This window comes from Crocuta crocuta, unplaced genomic scaffold (assembly GCF_008692635.1).
Source record: "Crocuta crocuta isolate KB4526 unplaced genomic scaffold, BGI_CrCroc_1.0 scaffold231, whole genome shotgun sequence".
In the NCBI taxonomy this organism is placed as follows: domain Eukaryota; kingdom Metazoa; phylum Chordata; class Mammalia; order Carnivora; family Hyaenidae; genus Crocuta; species Crocuta crocuta.
Genome location: NW_027528357.1, coordinates 4779653 through 4804392, shown reverse-complemented (window position 1 = coordinate 4804392; position 24740 = coordinate 4779653). Strand labels below are relative to the sequence as shown.

General features: G+C 38.2%; 1 protein-coding gene and 1 long non-coding RNA gene across 8 annotated transcripts in view; one reads left to right on the top strand and one right to left on the bottom strand.

The window, feature by feature from the left end:
• The window catches only part of DTNA (dystrobrevin alpha), a 349880-nt gene that overhangs the window by 144951 nt on the left and 180189 nt on the right, over positions 1-24740 (top strand). For all 7 annotated transcript variants that reach the window (XM_077753816.1, XM_077753814.1, XM_077753820.1 and 4 more), the window contains exon 2: positions 16511-16641. The gene's annotated coding sequence lies outside the window, so the exon portion shown is untranslated. The remainder of the gene's footprint in view (positions 1-16510; positions 16642-24740) is intronic.
• LOC144223118 (uncharacterized) lies at positions 1013-24544 on the bottom strand. Its single transcript, XR_013332573.1, has 4 exons — positions 24460-24544; positions 15960-16130; positions 8324-8421; positions 1013-1466 (listed from the first exon to the last, which is right to left on the bottom strand). It is a non-coding gene; the product is annotated as an uncharacterized LOC144223118 (long non-coding RNA).

Here is a 24740-nt window from a genome sequence, read left to right as displayed (position 1 = left end):
GAGAAGGAAGAGCTCTTAGATAGATTAGCAGACTGCTGCACACTTAGCCCATTCAGCTGTCAGTTTCCTTATGTGTTTTCATTTTTTATCATAGAAATTTTATAGGTATTAATTTCTAAAAATATACAAAGGGTCACTACTCAGGTTAAAATATGTTCTCTTTTCTATAGGTACTTGGGTTTACTACTAAAGAGTAATAATAGATAAATTTTTTCTGGAAGTTAGAATGCCTGAGTATTTAACTAATCAAAGAACTTGATGCTTTTAATAAACTACAATAAAACTCATTTTGTTGAAGTGTGAATGATCCAGTCTTTCCAAGAGTCTTACACTCTTGCCATGGAGTAGACAGACTCTTTGAGGAAAAAGCCAGTATTCATACATACACAGAAATTGAGTCATCATTTTAACTCACTCTCAAACCTATCAGCTTTCACAGGCCACCTTTAAATGAGCAAATGAGAGAATTGTTACACATATATACACATGCACACATACCTATATATTTATACATACATGCCGAATAATATTTAATTTTCAACTGTTTCTCTTACTGCTAATAAAAAAAAAAAATCAAGTTTATGGGACACCTGAGTGGCTCAGTCGGTTAAGCATTTGACTCTGGCTCAGGTCATGATCTCGTGGTTTGTGAGTTCAAGCCCCACGTCGGACTCTGTGCTGACAGCTCAGAGCCTGGAGCCTGCTTCAGATTCTGTATCTCCTTCTCTCTCTGCCCCTTCCCTGCTCATGCTCTGTCTCTGTCTCTCAAGAAATAAATAAATGTTAAAAAAAAAGTTTTAAAAAATCAAGCTTTAGAAATGGATTTATGTTCTCGGCAGTAATTCTATGGTTTGGGAAATCCCATCATTGGACAGCTTATGTCATTACCGAACTTGAACAACTTATAAGTTCCTTTTATGAAGTTTTAGTTATGAGTTCCTCTTATTACTTTAATTAGACATACTTCAGCCATGATTTTATTTTCAAACTTTAATGTTGCAAAACACCAGCAGTAAGCTTCTAGAAAAGGTGAAGTAAGCCATTCATTAATGCAATTTATCTTAGTTAAGCTGATAAAGACTGTATGGTTTGGATTTTATCTTCTGCACATTGTCCTGCTAGAAATCATGTTTGGGGGTTCTTTAAATGTCTGAGAATTAGTGCCCTTTTTCTTCTTTGGTTAATGGGATGAAGTGCTAGAAGGACTTGAGATGAGCTGCCAATCCCCACTAATCCCTTTCTTCCTAAACTTCCAGGAGAGGGGGCAACCTGAAGATGCTTTCTGCTCCCATGGTCAAATCTCCCAAACCTGTGAAGTTCTCCAAATCACATTTTACAGATGTCAGGCCCTTCAGTGGTGTGTGTTGTTTTCCTTTGTTTGGCTTCTCTGAAGGAGTTTCATTAACAACCCATAAAATCTTAGAATTTATAAGATTCCTTCTTTCTCTATTTCTTAGTAATAAAATCTAAAATAAAGAGAAGAGAAAAATTCTGACTTTAAGATGTTGAAATGTTTTGTTCAATTTCTGTAATACAGTCACCTAAAAATTGAGTGGTATTAAGTCAGTCTATTTTATATAATCTTTCATATTTGCATAATTATACTCAATATCTTTTTAATCCCAGCTATTGGAATCAGACAATATAAGAGAGCTGGTCTGCAAATGCGACAAGCCTGACCCAGCTGACCTAAACTTTTCTTGCCTTTGTGTACTCCCCAAACAGAGGGACTTTTTTATTGCTTAGAAATACTTGTCAAGAGCTTAGATTAAAAAAACAAACTTGTCAAGAAGTAAAATGTGGTAGGGCGCCTGGGTGCCTCCATAGGTTAAGTGTCCAGTTCTTGCTTTTGGCTCCAGTCATGAGCTCAGAGTTCATGAGCTTAAGCCCCAAGTCAAGCTCCGTGCTGACAATGTGGAACCTGCTTGGGATTCTCTCTCTCCCTCTGTCTCTGCCTCTCCTGCGCTCATGTTCTTTTTCACAAAATAAATAAAAGTGAAAGAAAGAAAGAAAGAAAGAAAGAAAGAAAGAAAGAAAGAAAGAAAGAAAGAAACGAAGAAACGAAGAAACGAAGAAAGATGTGGTATAAATCAATTTACTGTCAATGTTACACTGAAAAGATTTTTTAAAAAAACAACAGTTACCTTAAAAAATATAAAAGTGTTTATCTAGTTTTCATCCCTTATGAAAATGTTCATGTTGTGATACTCAGTGCAATGCTCATTCTTTTTTAAACCATACATATGAAGAATGATTAAAATACTGACGTTTCATTTTTCTTTAAAATAGTCCCATAACTTTGAATCAATATACTCTATTTCACATAGATCCATTAACAAATGTAAGAATACTAGAAAGAGATTTTAGGGGAGCATGAGGAGCCACTCTCCAACAGAAGTCCCCCCAGAGAGCTGAGTTTCTGAATTGGAAAGACAAAATCAGCTTATTTATTTGGGAAGGAGTGAAGACACTACATAGCTCTAATGAAGAAGTATATCAGGAACCTCACCTTTTCTTCCAGCTAGTTCAGGAGCCAGAAACACCTTTTTATTGTGTTCTATTAATTATTTTGTTTTGTTATTGGGGGCAGAAGACTTGGTGTACAGAATATACCATTCATTGGGCAGCCATTCAGAATGGCCCAGCCACCATGAATGAAATCTCTGCTCGGCTGCTTTCCAGCTGTGTTCAAAAAATTAAAGTTAATAAAGTTAAAGCAGATAAAAGAAAGCTTTAAGGATAAGAGATGGATAAGTTTGGAACCCCAAATTAGCATCTGTTCAACTCCAGGACTCCAAAGTCCTCTAAGTAGTTGAGGCCAGGAAGACGAAAGAAGTCAGGGATGGAATGGATTCAAAGAGTGAAGCTCAAAGCATAGAGCAGCAGGTACAAGAGAAATGTTGCCAAGAACCTCTCAATACTGCTGTAATAAGGGGGTGGATGATCTAGGAGTGCTGACAAAACATACTCAAAACATAAGACATCCAGACCAATCTAGATAGTACTATTTTTCACTAGCTGATTTATTATTTTTTGTTAAAAAAGTTTTTTTAATTTTTAATGTTTATTTTTCTGAGAGAAAGAGAAAGCATGCAAGCAGAGGAGAGACAGATAGAGAGAGAGAGTCACAGAATCAGAAGGAGCCTCCAGGTTCTGAGCTCTCAGCACAGAGCCCATTGTAGGGCTCGAACTCCCGAACCATGATATCATGACCTGAGCTGAAATCGGACCCTTAACCGACTGAGCCACCCAGGCACCCGTCACTGCTTGATTTAAATAGCCAAACTGGCTTCTAGATATTGCTTTTATCAGAATTCTTATTGAATGAAAGCTTCTGCTCAGTGTGTTACAGTACAATTGTGACCATCACAGTCATTGTTGAGAGTATCCAAGTCTCAAACAGATTGAAAGTTCAAGAAGCAACACCAATTCATTTCTCCATGATGAATGTTGTTCTTTCCTAAACAGTGATAAAGGAAAGACAATTCTCGGCATCTTCAGCTGTGCCCTTTCATTCTTAGCAAGGAGGCCAGAATTAAATGAACTGTGACAAATGCCCTTTCAGCCCTGGATCCAAAGTTGTGGCCAGTTGACAATTCAGGGTGAGACGTCTATGGACTGTCTTGTACCTATTCTTTGGCACATAGAACTCAGATCTCCAATATCAGCACCGTAAATGCAATTATGAAGACTGTTTTTCAGATGAATCACTACTGTGGCCCCTCTGTCTCTCCCTTTGTGTGTGTATGTGTGTGTATATGTGTGTGTGTGTGTGTGTGTGAGAGAGAGAGAGAGAGAGGGAGAGAGCGCTACTGGAAGGAGATGATATCAGATTTCTTCTAAAGCACTGGCCAATTGAAATATAATGCCAGCCGCATATATAATTTAAAATTTTCTAGTTGCCACATTAAAAAATAAAAACAGGTGTAAATAATTTAAATCCATTCTACTTAACCCAATATATCAAAAATATTATCATTTTGACATGTAAGCAATATAAAGAAGTTGTTACTAAGATATCAGTCATTCATGTTTTATACTGTATATTTGAAACCCATAGTATGTTTTACCATAAAAAGTATATCTCAGTTTGGATTAGGTACATTTCAACTGAAAAAGCTACATGCAACCAGTAGCTATTCGATTGGACAGCCCTGACCCATGACTCCCTCTTAACCAACAATATCCCATTTGAAATGCCTCTCTACTGATATTTTAGCTGTCTATCTGAATAGGTATTCCTTCACAGAAGAAATCCATATGTATAAATATTTTAATCTAGATTCTAACTTGGACATACGCACATGAACACATACATAAACATCTGAGTTTTGATGACCTATCCCAATGTTCTCCTACAGAAGTATGAAAAATAAAATATTTCCTCTCCCTGTGCTTTTGGAGGGAGCATGTGTACTATTATCTTGCACATTAATGGGTTCCCGTATTTAGTGTTGTCAGAGCTGCTGACTCATTGCCCATGAATGGCCCGGCTGCCCGTGGAGATTGTTTGACAGGATGCCAATAACGCCTGCCTACGGCTTCTAAAAAGCTGACCTTGTAACAACATCCACATTCTTTTGGTTGGTTTTGCTGACACACTCTCAATTCAAAAACTGTTTTTAAAACAAAAGTATAATGAAGTATTGAGCTTCTCAAAGCAATTGTATTTCAGTTCATTAAATTATCTGAGTGTGTCAAGGAGGGCAGAACAGCAAGGAAATGAGTATTTCAGAGGGAACCATCCTTGAAAGTTGACATTTGAGCTACAGGCATATAACACTTGGGGACAGTGTTCTAAAACAACAATGGGTACCCAAACGAAACAAGGCTCTCATGGGATGTGTCTTTCAACTTTCTCAAGAACCTCTATTAGTTCCATCTTACTGACCTATTTAGCATTCTATTTAATTTGTTTTGTCAAAATTGCAAAATTTATCCCATTCCCCACCCTAAAAATGCTCTTCTCAAGTTAATCTTCCAAGCAAAGGGATATAAGATGTTCTCCATTAATTAATAAGTGTGAAGCTACTATTAAATACTTAAAACAGGGATCAAATTAACCAAGAACTACTGATACTGCTCTAGCTAGTGGGTGAGATGACCCTTCACACTGTACTCATCTGTACTCTTCTATACAGCCCCATCTGCACTAACATTAAAATTACCATATGATTCACATCTCTCACAGAATAGCCAGAGTCGGCTTTGCTGATTTTAGTGAGTTTTACATACGTGGGAGCTGAACTTGGTGTGTTCAGCTAGTTGTTTTGGTGCTTTCTAACCACTAGGGGGAGATCGAGGCTCCTCTCTACCCTCTGTTCCCACCTTTTACCCCCGCCCCTCCCAGTGAGTGGTGATGGAGGTGAGTCAAATGCCAAGTTTATTGGCACCTGAGATGGGAGGGAAATGAAATATCTTTAGAGAAACCCAAAATTTGGCAACCTGCAAGCCGTGCAAACATGTTTTGTCTGCCCTATCCAGTTTGATGCAACATTTATAAATTTGAAGATTTCATGTAAAAATCTGGCTTTCCATCCTGAACATGAAAAGAAGATGTCGCCATCCTGAGTCCCTGCTTCTATGTAGCACAGCCAGAGGGAGGTGCTCTCCTTAAACAGGGCACCCACTCTTCATTTCAACTCCATCACTACCACTCTTATTTTTCCCAACACTGAAACCAAGTATCATATGCCACATATAAATAAGCTTGCATCGTTGTTTTCTTATTGTAAAAAGATGTTTTTTGTTTTATTTTGTTTTTTTGCTCAAGTCACTATCAAAAGTGATAAAAATAAAAATAGGCCAAGAAAATCTCTTATAATTTCAAGGAAAGTAAGAGAGAGCATATTTCTTTGGTGGTAATAAAACATATTCATAGAGGTAAAATACCCAGGCACAGTGTGCCTGGATCTCCTTGACTTATACCAACCTATTTCCACATTTATATCAGTTATATGGGCCTATGAGCTTAGAGTTTTCCAGGACTCAGTCTCGGCCAAATTACTGTTTGTGTGAGTACAACATCCAAACACACATGTGTGCACATGTACACATGTGTATGCACGCACACACACACACAAACACACACACACACTTTGCCCTTTGTTGAAGCAAATAGCCTCCTTTTCCCTTTTCTCCTTACTATTTCCTTTAATTCAATTTTCTCCACAAAGTGGTAAAATGTAGAGGACTGAGATTAGGGCAAGTGTAAACATTCTAGGAAAGACACATCTAAGTGTTTGCTCTAGGTCTCAGGCATAAGGGATCCTTTTGACTCCTTGTGATCTAGCTTTCTGATCATGGCGGAAACTATTGGGAATATCTGCTTCCCACACATGACAAGGGATTGGGAGATCATGGGTCCCAGTCAAAATACCATCTCTCATTTGTCACCACCAACTTTAACTGCCAAGAAATATCTCTCATGATTGACTACACAAGGATTTATAAAATCAGCATATGAAGGACAAATCTTTGCACTCAACATAGTAGGAGGCAAGAACATATCTGCATGCAGTTTGTACTCACAGAGGAAATGTAGAAGTAAAGTTGGATTGGTGTAGCATAAACAGATTCCAACAAGTACAGCTGATATTCTGATTTACTCACTTCATTGCTTCTTGAACTTAAAAACAAGAGATCATATGGGGCGCCTGGGTGGCTCAGTCAGTTGAGTGTCCGACTTCAGCTTAGATCATGATCTCATGGCCTGTGAGTTTGAGCCCCATGCTGGGCTCTGTGCTAAGAGCTCAAAGCCTGGAACCTGCTTCAGATTCTGTGACTACGTCTCCCTCTGCCCCTCTCCTGCTCATGTGTGTCTCAAAAATAAATAAAAACGTTTTTCAAAAAAATCAAGAGGTAATAGAAATATTAGCAATCATAGTTAACATCTGCTGCATTTACTGTGTATCAGGTGCTGTACCAAGTGGTCTCTTTAACCTTTGAAACAACCCTATGAGTTAAGATCTGTTATTCCAATTTTATAAGTGTGGCATATGAGGCTTGGCGTGGTTATATAACTGGCCCAATATCACAGAGAGTGAGTCTGTCCAATCTCAGAGGCTTCACTCAGCCTCCTTACTATATTCCCTTTCTTTTAGGGCAATGGTTCTCAAAATGAAGTCCCCAAGGTACTTCCGGGGATCCTTGAGGTCAAACTATTTAATAATAACTCTAACATGTTATTTGCAATTTTGACTATCTGGACAGACATTTGCACTGATGACACAGAAGTAATGGTGGGTAAAACTTACTGTAACCTTATTACAGTCAAGGCAGCAGCACCAGCATGTCCTGGTAGTAATTATATTCTTCAGTGCCATGCACTTACAATTTAAAAAAAAAACAACCAACAACAACAACAAAAGCAAGCATCAGGTACAGCAACAAAAATCTAATTAAATCTTGAAACTCAAGTACACATCTTTTTAATATTCTGTGGGAGGAAATGGGAAGTGTACATAAAAGCTCTTGAAATATATTAAGAGACAATGGTTTCCTACAAGTAAAATTGTTTGGCGTGCAAACTGAACTAGCCACTTCTTTTATAGAACAACATGTTTACTTGAAAGAACAACTGGCAGACAAAATATGGTTATTCAGACATGGTATTTGGCACGGATTTCCTTGAAAATGAATGGAGTAAGCCTGTCGCTTTAGAGAGAACTAACAGTATTTTCTAACAATGATGAAGTTCAAACCTTGAAGTAAAAATTAAAATTTTGGTTGGGGCACCTGGGTGACTCAGTCGGTTAAGCATCTGACTTCAGCTCAGGTCGTGATCTCGCAATTTCTGAGTTGGAGCCCTGCGTAGGGGTCTGTGCTGACAGCTGCGTCTCCCTCTCTTCCCTCCCCGACTCACACTCTATGTGTCTCTCTCAAATATAAATAAACGTTTTTAAAAAAAAAAAAAAAAAAAAAGAACTTTGGAAAGCTTGCACCGGCCACGGTATGCTTGACAGCTTCCTGAAACCTAAAAGACTTCCCTGATGAGATTGGTGGCGGTGTTAACCAATAGGATTTTTGTCATTGAAACTGAAACGCATCAACATTTGAAAGATCTGCATAACTCAGTGAGCTGATACTGCCCTAATAATCGATGTTATAAAATCATACAAGAGTAAAAAGCTTTTTACAAAATACGAAACCGATAATGAATTTTAATGTAATGGACTATGCAAAGTTCATCGATATGGCTCAGTTTCCACACTGCAGCTCACCTTTAAGAAACAATAGCTTGTTGAGTTTCAGTGTCATATGGGAGAAAACTATCCACAGTCATCTGAAAGACAATCAAATACCACCTTTTCAAACTGCATACCTTGTTACATTTGGAATTTCTTCATATTCTTCAGCTGAAGCAACACATTGCAATAGGTTAAAGGCAGATGTAGATATGAAAATCCAGTTATCTTCTTTCTATGAAGCCAAACATTTTTAAAAAATTTTTACTGTTTATTTTTGAGAGAGAGAGAGAGAGCATGAGGTAGGGGCAGAGAGAAGGAGACACAGAATCTGAAGCAGGATCCAAGCTCTGAGCTGTCAGCACAGAGCTTGATGCGGGGCTCAAACCCACAAACTGTGAGATCATGACCTGAGCCGAAGTCACACACTTAACTGACTGAGCCACTGAGGCGCCCCTCTCTAAAGCCAAACATAAAAGAGATTTCCAAAAAATGTAGAAACCATGCCATACTTCTCACTATATTTTTCGCTTTGGAAAATATTGCTATTTTATTAACAATAGATATTATTTATGTTAGATCTAATGGGTTTATCATTGTTATGCAAATAAATTTATAAATATTTTTAAAATTTCTAAGCCAGTTTATAATAGATAAATATTGATAGATATAACACACATAAACAAAAGCTCTGTGGAGTTTTCAGAACAAAAAGTCTGAGAACCTATGATGTGGCATATAGTTATCTCTTTTTTTAACTTCAAAGAGGCATGGCACCTTACTGATATCAAATTAAATACTATGTCTTTTATCTTCATTTTTAAAAAAGCTATGTATCCCCTCTAAGTCAAATGTAAATGGTATAAGTGAGGTTCTCAGTAGCCCTCAGGTGGCTACTAAGACATTTGGCACATTCAAAGCCATCAGTCATGGTAGAAATACATCACTGAAGGGCAAGCCCCAAACATTCTTTCCCAGAATTAGATCCTTCTTTCTCCTTATGATTTACAAAAAAAGTATTTCTTCTTCTAAGGAAAGTCCCTTCCATATTATTCACATAAATATTTATCTCTGATGTATAAGAAATATTGCAAATAAATGAATAAGTAAGGATCTGGTTTTCATGCCAGAGTGTTTGTCACTGAAATTGCATCCAAATATAATCGCTACATTTGCATACATGTTGTTTTACAAGAGTGAGCTTTATGGCTAAGTTTTATGCATATTAGAGAAGAGTAATGTGTTTTCAAAATATGGAATTCCATGTGCTTCATACAAAAAATTAATTCAGGGTATTTGTGGAAGGTTTAGTACTCTACAGGCAAATGTTTACTCCTCTATCCACCGTCTCCTTTTTATAATGTCATTAATGTAACTGGTTTAAGGTCCTAGGAAATCTTTTCTTAATTTTGGTGTTTTTCCCCCTATATCCAGTTTCATGACTTAACTTCTTTCCCTCCTTCCTTGGCTCCTTCCTTCCTTTCTTCTTTTCTGTTTGTCTTGATCTTTATATCATGGGAAAATCACACCAACACACTTCACATCAAACACATTGTATCATTAATATCTTAGAACTGTGCAGCACATTAGCAAATGAATGAGCACAACATATGAGCAAGATATTGATGGTCACGTAATCGCAGGGAGATTTCAGTAGAATCTATGATATACCTGCATGTGACTAATTAAAAGTTTGTCTTCTTAAAAATTAATTGAATTAAACTTTGGCACAGTTCGATTTAACCCTCCACATTCAGTTTAATTCTCTCTTTTTGACCAAACTGGCAGGTGTACGGTGATGCAAGAGACAATAAACTGATCTTGGGTAAATAATTTTCACCTGGGCAGCAAAAGTATGTTCATCTTTATATCCTACTTGGAATTAATTTCAACACGGAGAGTTTATAGGTTTAATGAGGTCACCGCTCTGGCATGCTTGTTGCCTACATTGTTTTAGTTGTATGTTGTTTTACTTGATTTCGTGAAATGAGATTTTTATCTAAGGAAACTTGAGCTACTTAAGTTTAGTCATTGTTTTTGTAAGCAAATGAGACACTGAATGGTTTGCAATTTTATTTTTTGAAAAGATACAGAATGAGATAATCACTCTTTACACGTGCATTCTGGGAAAATACTCTTTATCTGATATTTTGGGATACATGGGTTTTGTGCAATAGAGGTTTCCATAACAAAATAAGCTCTACTGATGATGATCTACTGTCTTACCCTAAAACGTAGCAGAAATGGGGTCTGTATGAGTGTGAGTGTGTTCAACTATTAGAAGAAACTAAAGAATCATTTAGTGAGTACAGATGTCCCATTATCATTATATATATATATGTCAGAGCCTTTCATTAATAACTTTGATAACATAATCTCATAGCCAAAAAGGGAGAAGTTTTTATGCTGAATACGTTTGGATCACTAATAATGGGATACAAAAGGTAAAACAAACACAAAACTTGAAACAAAATTTTCTATAGTTTATAATCCATTAATTTCATTAAAAACTCTGTGTGTGTATATGTGTGTGTGCAAATACATATATACATGTATATAATTGGAAGCAAGCCTATAAAATCTTCCAAGGATTGCCTCTGGGTAGTGTCATGTGGGTGACATTAGCTTTCTTTATAATTTATTACATATTCCACATTTTCTAAAAAGAAAGTTACTTTATCAAAATAACTTTGTAAGTTTCCAGCCATCTCTTGATCCATTTTTATTAAACTTGTTTATTCACAAACACTAGCATATAGCTAATTTTTTTAAAAATTTCTTCTTTTTAAAGAGAATGAAGTTATGGCACTCAAGTGAATTCTTAGAGATTGAATTCCTCTTTGAGGAGCACAGGCCACGTGCAGTGCAAGTCCGTAAACATCCAGGGTGAAGGATGTCTTTTTAAAATGCAAGTATCTATATTCATCAAAGATATTGGCCTGTAGTTCTCTTTTTTTGCTGGGTCTCAGTCTGGTTTGGGAATCAAAGTGATGCTGGCTTCGTAGAATGAGTCTGGAAGTTTTCCTCCCAGTTCTATTTTTTGGAATAGCTTGAGAAGAATGGGTATCAACTCTGCTTTAAATGTCTGGTAGAATTCCCCAGAGAAGCCATCTGGCCCAGGGCTCTTGTTTGTTGGGAGATTTTTGATAACTAATTCAATTTCTTCACTAGTTATGGGTCTGTTCAGATTTTCTATCTCTTCCCATTTGAATTTTGGTACTGCATGTGTGTTTAGGAATTTGTCCATTTCTTGTAGGTTGTCCAGTTTGTTGGCATATAATTTTTCATAGTATTCCCTGATAATTGCTTGTATTTCTGAGGGATTGGTTGTAATCCATTTTTATTCATGATTTTGTCTATTTGGGGTTTCTCTCTTTTCTTTTTGAGAAATCTGGCTAGAGGTTTATTAATTTTGTTTATTTTTTCAAAAAACCAGCTTTTGGTTTCATTGATCTGTTCAACTGGTTTTTTTTGGATTCTATATTGTTTATTTCTGCCCTGATCTTTATTATTGCTCTTCTTCTGCTCGGTTTGGGGTGCTCTTGTTGTTCTGCTTCTAGTTCCTTTAGGTGCACTGTTAGATTTTGTATTTGCACTTTTTTCTAGTTTCTTGAAATAGGCCTGGAGTGCCTATTTCTCGCAGTCTTGTTATGAGTTCCAGGGAGTATTAAGGTAGGTGACTGAGAGGGGCAGCATGGTAGGAACCTTACTTTCCCTGGATATGTACCTGTATTTCTTAAGTTGTGAAGTCCATCCCCTGTTTCTGCAACCATTAGGCTGTCATTTTAAGGAAAGAAATGACAGGTGCACAACCTCCTCTGAAATTACATTAATGTCTTTGATTGTTTGGACAGATGTAAAAACTTCACAGAGACAGATGCAGCCAGTTTCAGTAGGGCTTCCCTTGGGACCTAGAATCCCTTTGGGGGGAGTCTGCCAAGCTGTGTGATCTTGCCCTTCTGTGATGGGGCCACACTGGAGCTGAACAGCTAGACTGTCCCAGTGCTACAGCCTCTTGATCCTAGGAGCTTGAAGTAACAGTCTATGCCCTTAATAGGAAATATGTACAAACAGCCAAGACCTGCCTAGTTCTCAAGCTAAACCCTGTGTCAGCACGAACAAATCCTTGGAACTGAGAGGGACTTGAGATTTCCAGACCAGAGTTTGGATGGTTCTAAATAGCACTACTGTCATTTTGGATTGGATCATTATTTTTTGTTGGGTACTATCCTAGACAGCATCCCTGGGCTCTACCTGCTAGATACCAGTAGTACCTACCTTCCTTCCACAACTAAAACTTTCTCCAGACATTACCAAATTTCCTTGTGATGCTACAAAATCACCCCCTGTTGAGGACCATTGGTCTATACCAATGCCCTCTGTTTACCATGAGAGAACTGAAATCCAGTTAACAGTAAATGACTTGCCCAACTAGTTAGTATAGAGAAAAAAATAAAACCCCAGCTTCCGATCACAGTTCAGTCTTCCTTCTACAACACTAGAAGACACTGCAGGTACCTTTCAGAATAGTTTTTCTTCCCCTTCTAGCTTGTTCTTTGTTGTTGAGAATCTGGCTGATGACGTGTTTGCAGAAGAGGGGTTGCCAGAACCCTGAGCTCGACCTCAGCCCTGGCGTGAGACCCTAGCATGGCATTTGTGACTATGACAACAGAGTCCCTTATAAAAATAACAGGACCTATTTCAGTTGTTGAGAAATTACTTGGACAAGTGGTTACTATTTCACAAGTGACTTTAATCATTCTTAGCCAAAACCCACGAACAGCCTCTACAGTTGATGCCAACAGACAATGTCAAACACAGAAAAGACCAGGTTTCATATGCTTCTGAATGTAGTGTGGCTGTCCATCCACACATTTCTCTGGAGTGCCTTTTGTAGGTCTCTGGTCTTCATCATCTGTAGCTGCTTCTCATAGCACAGAACATGCCCCCTATGACTGCAGTGATCTGAATGTGGGTCCATCCTAACCTCTGAAAATGTAGTCAGCTAGACTCATGGAGCTATAGTCTCCCGAGCATAAGTGAAAAAGAAGAAACAACTACGGAATAACTACTGGAGAGCACCATCTTCCATCCTCCTTTTAACATGCAGGCTCTCTTTTCCTTGCATAACAGTGAAAGTAGATAAAATGCCTACTTGGATTCTCCATCTTTTCCATGTGAATAAAGGCCTTTGAATTCATCCAGCTGAATCATTTTCAGAATGGTGCCAACTGATAGGGGTAAGAAAAAGGAAATTGGATCAAATATTGATAAGAAAAGAGAAGTATAAATTTATGTGCATTCTTCATGCAGTAAATAGTGCTGCAGACCTACTATGTGACAGGCAGTGTTCTAAGCATCAGAGATGCAGCAGTGAACAAGACTCCTGCCCTTGGGGAGCTTATATTCTAATGTAAAGTGACAAACAATGAATAAATAATAAATAGTGCTAGTGCTATGCAGGAGATCACATCAGAATAAGCAGTAGAGAATGAGGAAGGGGTGCTGTTTTAGATGGGAAGATCAGTAAAGGCATCAATATGAATAAAAAAGTGATTAACTCCACTCCAGTCTAATATTCATCTGGCTACCACATAATCTCTGTTGGGAGTGACCATTTACACCATTCTTGTGTGATGACTGCATGTGCTTGACCAAATCCCACCACCGTAAGTGATTATCGAGACTTAAGCTAAATTGATACCATTAGTTTGAAAATTACTCTTTTTTTAGATGGCCCATTCTATTTTTATGTGCTCTAAGTTGAGGGGTTTATTTTATTAAGCAAAAATCTGCTTCCTGCCACTTCCACCCAACCTATATGTCTAAAACAAGGCACCCCAAATTGACAAAATACTCCTTTCTCTTGTGGTAAGATATTGACTTCTACCTTCAATCCAGACAGTGGCTGAAAGCTTTTCAGGTAGCCAGAAAATGGAGACAGTATTTTATTTTATCTCTGGACACTAAATTTTAATTTCTAGTCACAAGTTAGTGAAACTAGAATTTGCTAGCTGATATAGAATGTAAAGAAGAACTTGAAGAGAGAAAGGTACTGGTATTTATTCCCACTCAATGTTCACATGAGACTTTTGCTTTGCAAGTGTCCAGTGGGCCGCCACCAGAGGAGAGAGAAGGATGGATGCCTTTAACTCAGTGTCACTTTGGGAGACCGCCACCTGCAGGCTCAGAGTAGAAAGAATCATAGATACTCAGTTCTGTGTACTCTGAAGTAGTCAGGTGGAATAGAAGCCAAGAGGGGTAAGGAGAGCATGGCCTCCAGATTCAACATCTGCTTTTGATCACTGCCTGGGTGAGATGCATAAGCTGAAACTAAACTGGACCACTTCTAGTGGAGGAGGAATAGCAAACACGAAAGCCAGCTTACAGTCAAGGTATCATTCAAGTTGCAACTTTTATTGGAGTCATAGATCTCGGTGAAGGCATGCAACCTGAACCATCCTGCGGGATACTTTAGCACAGCATCTCCCTCTGAGCATAGTCTCATCTCCCTCCTAGTCTCTTGCAGTCTGGGATAATCCAGGGAGCTGGACAGAAACCAAAAATGCAAAACATCTTTCCCCAGATTGTCAAGTGGAGAGGCAAACACCAGCAGCATGATCCCAAGAGGTCCCCAGGCCAATACCAAGGGATTGCTTGAGTGATTCTATATTGCCAGCTAGATGTAAGTTCATCCTAACTGTATAAACTTTATTATAAACATATATGTAATCCATACATATACACACATTACATAATCTTATATAAAAGTATATAAGATTGTAAGATTTCCATTTATTTCCTGATTCTGGTGCTTGGAGAGCTGCATTCATGAGGCAGAGAGAATATTTGTAATATGTAACTTATTCCCAGATGCATAGGTCTAATTTACCTGAACCCCCAATAAAAAAAAAAAAGTAACATGTACTTTAAGAAAACAAACAAAAATGTTTGAAACTACTGTTAAATAATACATTTATTCAAAGAATGCCAAGTACATGTATGTACCAAGAATCCAAGTATAGGAAAAGATGGCTGAGTTCTAATATGACACAGAACAAGGGTTAATTGTACAGTGAACATGTCTTTATCTCCTGTGAAATAAATCTCATACAAAAATGAATATATCTGAAGACCTAGATTATAGCAGGGGGGAGTTATTGTATAGAATTTTCTCTAGGAACCTAAAATCATAGCGTGCCAGAAACCCTAAGAGCTAAAATAATTACTGTAATCCTTTTTGATAACTAGGGTTGAAGAAGTCAGTTGGGAGGGAATGGATAGGCGTGGAGCTGGAGACAGAGGGTACCTTTCTTTCTCCCATCTGGGGTGCAAAGGCAGGTTCCTGTCCCTTCCTTTTCTACCCCCACTGTCATCAGATGCCTGCTCCCCAATCTCCACCCTCCCTACTGCTTTCCTTCATCTTAATATGGGATTTCCTGAGCTTCAGCTTCCTGCTGCTTCAAGCTACCCAGCACCTGGGGTGGTAACATCCAGCCTATAAGGTGGTAAGGAGGCAGGGAAAGGGAAGAAGAAAGACTGGTGAAAGAGACTAGCTGATGGCAGATGGTGAGTGAGTGCGTGGGTCGCCTCTGGGGAGTCATCTGGGAAGCGCCACCTAGAACTTCTCTCTTTTCAGTTCTTATCTGTGAATTTTCCCAGAAGGCACAAGAGTAGAAAATCGTTCAGCTTTGTTAAGAAATATTAACAGGCAATTTTACAAGCTATTTGTTATTTATGTTATTACTATATAACGTAATAAATCATACGAACCATTAAATAATGTCAGGTTGCCCTTCCGGTAGTCTTCTTTTGTAAGCTGTCCACTTGCAATTGCTCAGGCTTAAATCATTCGAGGAAATGCTGGTCTAAGGACTCTGACCTCAGCTCTAATTTCCTTGGCTTTGGTAGAAATTTGGGTGACACAATATTCCAGAAAATTACCTACTTGGAAAACACAGAAGATTCCTTGTTTTTGCATTTCTGGGTTTTTAATAAACTAACAACAAAGAGGTATGTCAGGACCCCAAGGTTCAAGGCCACTGTCTGTTACTAACCAGCTTTTGGACAGTCACGTCACCCCCTTGGGCCTCACCATCCTCATCTGTAAAGTGTCTTCTGGCACCAATGTTCATTTTTCTAAATATTTCTTAGAGTAAATGAAAACCAAGGTTCTGAGTTTGAGTATTACAAATCATTATTAGTGTATGAGGGGATTTGAAAAATACCGTTTGTTTTCAATCTGCCCATTCTGGCTTCTTGTTTGTAGTAAACATGCAAGTGTAAGTTGCTTAGCTAAATAAAAGTATATTTTCTCATTTCAGATAAATGAAGATTTACCAATCCCTGGATAAAGTGCTTAGAAAGTCTTTAAATGCCATAATCAACTGCCATTTCAAAGAAAAGAAAATAGATGGTTTTGGAAAGTTCATGCTGTTTCTTCATTGAATTTTAGGTGAGTGTATCTGAAACAAAGACGTTAAGGTGGACATTGAACTGTTTCCCCTGAAAGTGCTTCTCTCCTTTGCATGAAAAGAAAATGGGGTTAAATGTGATCAGTGTTCCGTACTGTTAGTGAGGTGCCAAGACTTGGTTTCTGTGCCTTTTGTGGCTCTGTTGCTACTAGGAATCACTTGAAGTGTGAGGTGTAAGATACAGATGCCTGACATTCTTCCTGGTTCCTGTTAAGCAAATGCCTCATACTTCGTTCTACTCTAAAGCCCATCTAATATTTTAAATATGCAAAAGTATATTTAAATATACAAAAGTACTTCGTATCAGAGTAATAAGGCAGAATGAGACAAAACTATGCTTTAATGGCATAAACTAGGGAGAAATTTGATGATGATAGTGACGGTTAATCATGAACATGTCTATGTGTGAGAGACAAGGCTAACATTTCAGAGGCTGCCCTGGGGAGATTTTATACTGCCTAAATTAAAGTAGGACATGGTTTAAGTTAGGTGCGGTTTCTAAACTGCTGGATGTGATTAAGCACACACACGTATGCACACACATTAGGCTTTGTTTTGCTTGGCCATAAAATGGGTGGATACAAATATTTTTTACATCATCATTCATAATTACCCTTCCATGCTATGAAAGACATATGCCTGCAATTAGTGCTTTACTGCTAGTCTGCAATATGCCATGGTTATTTGTCAGCAAAATGGAAAGGAATGGAGGAATTGAGAGGTGGTCTTATTGAGGGAACTGTGTGGCTTTCCACCTCCTCCTGAGTCCAGCTTTCAAAGTGCGGTTTTATTATTTACTTTGAAGAGTGTTAATTTCCAGAACATCAGAATAAACCCGTGTTCACAGTTCTGAATAAAACAATGCAACTGACAGAGCACTGACCACTTTCCAAATAGAATCCAGAAGTCACTGATGCTCCCTTTATACTTTTTATTAACGTCAAAGCGAAGGTGCTCATTCTCTCATAATCTTCAGGGTGTGTAAATGTGGTTTGTTGAGATTGCGTGTGGAACTAAAATGGTGATTTAATTTATTTACAAGATGTTTGTTGAAGGCAGTTCCCAGGAGCTAAACTTAGAGCCATCTGAAATGATCAGTAAATCAATTTGCCTGGTATAACACTTCGGAGGATAAAATGAAAATGAGAAATGTCTTTACTTAACTCTATTTTCCAGTTCTGCTGGTCTATTCTTGTTTTTACCTTCTCATCCATTCCTTGCCCTGCTCCTACTCTACTGGTTTCATGGGGGCTGATCCCTAAGGGCTGTATTTTCCTGCCCTGAGATCCCATTGTCTTCAGCTTCCCCCTCCCTCCCCTTTCCCCTGTGACCTTGAACTCTGAGCTCCAGTAATATCACCGCTTCCCTTTCTCCCTTGAGATTTGTGGGTGGTAGGTAATGCCTTTAGCTTCCTGCTGCTGCTGATCTCCAAGTTGATTCACTATCCCCTGTTTAGCTCTCAGTTCTTCTGTCATCCAGGTAACCATTTCTCTAGATTAAATTCCATCTTCTTAAAATATTAAGAGTGTTTTCTCTTTTCTAGTTAGATTGAGATTGACCAACAAGTCCTTCATTAATTACTCCTGAAGTTATTGGGGAAAAAAGTGAACAGGAATTTACTTACTTCTCCCAAGGAAAACTATTTTTAGAAAATGCATTTTAAGTTAAACGTAAAGTTGGATGTTTTTTCTACACTGAAAAAATTTTAAATTAATTTAGTTAAGCCATGTTCTAAGCTGTATGAGGTTGTAGCATTAATTTGTTGCTGCTCAGGAAGTCGATGACATATTCTTGTTTTGCATATCAAATTAATAGGAAGATTTTTAAATTCTCAGGTACCAAATATGATTGTTACTTTTTAAATACTCACATTGCACAAACTTCTGTACAGATGAGAACTGCTCCTTAGGGCCTCCATCTCATTCCCGCGCTCACATTTAAGTCTAGAGCTTCACATCTATTTGATTATGGATCTGACCTTTCTCTTTCAGTAACGATAGTTTGCTACTTCAAGATGCCTTATGATCTGATCTTTTCACATCTCCTATATTAAATACTGGCTGTATTAGAAAGCTAAGTGATCAGATGCCATATGTGTCTGTCTTTTTTTGGGCAGGTAAACAATTCACCACTGTCTCAACAATCCTCCTCTAAAGGGCTTCCTTGATATTAAAGTAGCTTTTGACAAAATCACTGCACTTGGCCATTTTAAATGCAAGTACCTTGCCTTTTTCATTTCCTTCTTACTTATTTATGGAGGCATTTTCCTTTTCAATCTTGTCTCAGAAGTTACTGTGACTGTTAATCTGTCCATTTTAATGTATTGTGGGTACGTTCAAAAGGACATGGCGTTCCTCCTACCAACAATTTTAATCTATTCAAACAATGTTAATGCTAAACCTGCAGTGCCCTAATTGAGGATCTTTTCTGACAATGTGAAAATGCCATCACAAGCAGAATGACATGGATCCCTTGATAACCTAAAATTGAGAGACACAGAGGTGAATAGCTTTGTACTGTGGTTTAAGAAGCAGTGAATAACTGATGGTCTCAAAACAAACCTTCCTTAGTTTAGTGCAGCACTGAAAGTTCTAATCATTAACATTTCTCTCCAGCTTATGAAAATGAGGCTTTATAAAGTCATATTTTAAAAAAATACTCTCAGGGAAAGAAATGCATCCATTAATAATGCATACTACATCACACATAAGTCTAATGAGTTAGCAAGCCAGAGACTCCTGAGGGAATGGCACAGACATTCAGCTTCTGGACATTTGGTTCACGTAAGTAGGAGGGGACCTCCTGAAATAACCTCACTAACTTCATAATGTTGCCTGGTGGGTCGAGGGAAACATGTAATGAAAGATAGCTCAGGCTGAACCTCTCCTCATATTGGAGGAAAAGTAGGAGTGGAGGTGTGAGTCCTTACACTAATGAGCAATATTGTCAATGGAAATTTTACATCACTGCTGCCCAAATAGTTCAGGGAAGTGCTTTAAACAAGATGTAGTCAGTAGTATTTCTGCTGAGCCAGAGAATAGGATATTGGAAAAAATCAAATGTGTGTAAAGGCAGAAATCATCTGTAATCCATCTTGGTATTCCTGGAAACTGGCCCAGCCCTTGGCTTGCTGTAGATAATTTTTAAATAAATGGTTGGTGAATGAAGACTAAGGCCCAAAGCAACGATAGCTAATGCTTACTGAGTTCTCACTTTATGCCAAACACTATTCTATATACACATATATTTCATTTCATGCTTAAACAATCCTATGACATAGGTAATATTATATTTCCTTATTTAAAAAAAGTAAACTAGGGCCCAGGGAGGTTAAATAATTGACCTGAGGTTAAGTTGGGGGTGAAAATTCAAATCCGGACAGTCTGGCTTCAGACTCTGAGTACTTAATCATCATGGTCACTGTCTCTCATGTAATATAATCATTAAGTAACGTTAAAACACAGAGCAACATTTTTTATTATTAAAAACCTTACGTCATTTCAGAACATGCCTGTATTAGGAGATCTCACCCTAATCTTGAATGGCCTCACTTCAAACACAGATTCTTTCTTTTCAACATTCCTATTCTTTTCTTTTAAAATGTGACTGTCTAAATCAACTTCCTAATTTATATTCAAATCTCATTATTTCCATTCTGTAAGTTTTTTCTGAAATTCATACTTTAAAAATCCTCTTCCCCCTTTTATTTCATTTGCTTCATTTAAGCACACGTAACCTTGAACAGCAAGTTACTTGACCTCTCGGAGCCTCAGATCCTTAACCTGAAGTTATGTATAAGTTGTTGTGAAGACTAGAAAATAATAGTTGGTCTTTGCTAGCACAGGAATCACCTGATCTGCCTTCCCTAAGCCATGCTCTCTGAGCTTTTGCTTTTGCTCATGCTGGTTCTTCTGCCTGGACTCTTCCGCCACTCACACTCCTCTCCAAACCCCCCACACGCACACACACCCTCTTCAGTGACTTGCAGTGCCCCAGACATCTTTCAGAGACACATCAAAGCTGTGGCTGTTACCATTTCAGTGAAGTCATTGATGACCACCCCTTGGGTCAATGGTCATCATCAGTCCTTCTCAGAATTCACGTAGCCCTTTGAGCCATTACCAGATCAGCTCCAATTGTAGACGATAGAAAGAAAAGCCATCTCACTCATTCATGCAGCCTCTTGTCATTTCTCACGTTATCTGTCTGTCTTCCCTTTAAAATTTTCTTCAGGGACAAATGCCAAGTCTTTTCTTTATCTTTGATTCACCTATAGCAAGCTCACAGTAGTCTCATTTTTTGGTTTTGAATGAAGTCTGGAGGGTCGTATTTTGAGATACGCTTCGGTGCTTCCAGTGTAGTGAAGATCATAACACTTCACCCAGTGTTCCGAGCAAAGGGAGAGCTCCCTTAGGGGAAAGGAGACCTTACAAGAAAGAGGGGATCCATTGCCACTGTGCCAAGCACCAAGCCAGATACTCTGTGAACATTATCTTACTTCATTTCATAATAGCCTCTCAAATTAGCTATTGTTTCCCTTCTTATTCAGATAAGAATACTAGGGGGGTTCCAAGAGTGTAGGTAACTTGCCAATGTCACATTTCTGCTAAGTGGCAGAAGGAGAGTGTTAAGCAGTATCTTTCTGCTGCAGCAAACTACCTCACTAAAAAAAGCTTTCCAGTTTAATCCTATAAGAATATGTATATAAGATAATGCTAGAATTTTCCATTTAAAGTATTTCCTGAGGAGTAAGCTATTTATAAGTCTTTTTCTCATTGGCAAATAAGTTTATGTTTAGGTTGATGCTAAAATTAGCACTATTTCTTTTCAACAAGAGTGTAAAAGACGCAGCACCTTGTGGTTCTGACACTGTGCAAAAACCTCATGTATTGATGTGAGCAGAAGCTTGGAGATGATGTCTAATGCTGTCGACTGATAGAATTTTAGGGCTATGCAGTATATAGAATCACCACCAGTGCCGGGGGCTTTTTAAGGCAAGGATTTCTGTTTCTCTTTTTTCTCTTCAAAAATATTTATGAAATGAATATTTGTAATTAAGTATAAAAATTTGTTTTGCATACAAAGTAAAAAATTCTGTAGACATAATGATGCTGTTAGCACTTCTTAAGAGGGTACATAAGTGTGTTCTGAATTTTTCTAAAAATCACACTATTCAATTATCATGTATAAGAAAAACAATTGGTATGAATAAAACTCAAAATTTGCAAACAGCAATCTTCTGACTTCATTTTAATTGTAAATATTGGTATCCATAGAGAAAGGTTTCTTCCATTGGTAGAAAATCCTGATGATGCTTAGGCCACATTTATATCTATAATGATCATTCACTTGTTTGCTCATATTACATATCTCTTATGCTCCCTGGCTCTGTGCTAGGCACCTGGGAGCCTGAGATAAATAAGGCATCATTATTTCAGGTAATATCCTACTTTGATTTGCCATCAATTATGTCTTAGGATCACAGAATTTAAGCATCAGAAAGGATATTTCTGATTATTATACTAGACCCCTCTCATAGTCCATTCAAGCCTCTATAACAAAATGTTAAAGACTAGGTAGCTTATAAAGAGAAATTTCTCACTGTTCTGCAGCCTGGGAAGTACATTAGGACACCAGCATAGTCACATTCTGATGAGGACCCATTTCCTGGTTCAAAGCAGGCACATGCTTTCTGTGTCCTCAATTGCAGGTGGGGCTAGGGAGCTGTGTCAGGCCTCCTTTATAAGAGCACTAATCCTGCTCACGAAGGCCCCGCCCTCATGATCTAATCAACCCCAGAGTCCCCTCCCACATTCTGATAGCATCACGTTGGGCATTAGGATCTCAACATATGAATTTCAGGGCAACACAAACATTCAGACCATAGCAACTCCTAATTTTACATTTGAGGAAGTTGAGCGCAAGAGGTTAAGTAGTACCCCCAAGATTAGGAGCAAAGTTGCAACTAGGACCTATCTGAGTCTCCTACCACCAAACTCCTGTCCATCGTACAACAAATGAGCCAGTATTTTTATACTCTTGGTCTTATTTTCCTGCAAAAGAAGTTTCTAGATGTAAGGAAAGACTAAGAAAACAAGGTTGATTCGGTTTTATTTACAAAACAAAGAAGTGGATTTACTATTCATCAAGTACTTATTGAGAACTAGCAGGAGCTTTGCTAGGTGTTGGACATATGGCTGAGCAAAACCAGAAATGTCTTCCTGGCTCACATCCTGCATATTGTCTGGTGTGCACGTGTGTGAAACCATAGCCCCAAAGCCATAAACTGCCCTTTAATGGGAATATCAAAATAGTCCAGGTGCTGACAGGCATAACGTGATGCTAAAAATGGCAGCTAAAGTGATTGCAACATACTCGTTTCTTAGAAAAATGTGAAGCAGTGCAATCTATAAATATCCCATATATTAAAACAAAAAGATATCAGCCTGTGTCTTTGGTCTCCTTCTGTTATATGGATGACTTTTTAATATTCCAGAGTGAAAAGAAATTTAAATATGAGTAGCATATGTACCCTGCAGTATCTACCTTTGAGGAAAATAAATATATAGTATCTTAGAAAAAATAATACTTCCATTCACAGCTCCAGGTTATGTCCCTGCCTGTTGAGTTCTGTCTTTTGTGTGCTGAGTTCCCCTTTAATTTCCCAGAAGAGTTTGCAGAATGCTATTTACCTTTATGTAAGCAGTATTTTTTTTAATCGTGATCCTCACGAGAATGGATGGAACAATGCTTTCCTATCAAAACCTAAGGATTATAATGTGTCTACAAAAGTTAATCATAATGTGCTTCAATGTTAATGCATTCGTGTGAGTGACAGCTTAATTGTTTTAGCTTGCATTTTAACCATCAGTTGATTTTTGTAACTTTCAAAACCTGACTTTTGAATCTGTACAGTTTACTTCAGCAAAATCTTACACAGTGAGCCTGATACGTTCAAATGATCAAAAATAGATGAATAATGTAGCTCTCTTTTCTGTCATTCCTTACAGTCCCTTAACAGTGGGCTGGAATATTTTTTGTGTTTATGTGTGTGTCGCATACTTGCCATAATTTTTCTTCCAATTCCAGTTGCATAGATATGTATGGTGGCTCTTTTTCTAAGAGCATGTTTTTATTATTATACCATCCCTTCCTAATATACATGAAAAACTGTAGTATCACATGGTCTCCCTTCTGAAGTTGAATTTCTTCCCAGAGTAGTAGCATCCACAAAAGGCACATTTGAAGAGGAAAAAGACTCATCATGTTCCAGATAAGACTACATTCTTCCCAATTCAGCCACTGCAAACGAGCCTCTCATGACCTCGATTCAGTAGTTTCGTTTTATCCCGGCACAGATACAGCCCCACTCAGTTCCCACACCTCCTACGTGGCCAGCAGTGCCACCATGAGTAACACAAAGCAGGCCCCCGCCTGAATTCCTAGCACATCCCCACAGCGCTTTGAATTCTCCTTTGGCAAGAAATGTTTGCAGACCTTAACTACAGTGGTAAAATTACCCTGATATGAAAAGCTTCCCTTTCTCCCCTCGATTCTCCCTTCCCACCGGTACAAGGAGCGAAAGGGCCTAAGAAGCAGGGCTTACAGAGCCCTGTCCTAAACACAGTTCTTAACAGGAATCCCTCCATCTCATAAGGAGGACTCCTTTGAGGTTTCCCATATCCTCCATCTCTGAGGCTATTGTGTGTACCAGGGCACCTGTAAGCATGAAAGCTTTTCCGTCAGGTGTTATTAATCCGCTTTCTGAAAAACAGTGAAGTCCCCACATTTTGTCTTACCTAATAACAAAGATAATAGTCTAGTTCAGCTCATGATTGCCTTCTCATTCAAATATTCAGATCCTTTCCATACTCACGCATTGAGTTCATGCTTAATGTATACTAACTACAGGAAGCTGTGGTTGCCTAGTAACCAGTGGAGGTGTGTCCAAGGGGCTAAAGAACATAAATGAATAACGGAAATACTGACATTAGTTTCAGCCGGGTGACCTAAGCCTTAATTCAGCACTCGCCATTCCAGACATTTCTAATGGACTGGTGAAATAGCAGCTTTCTCAGAA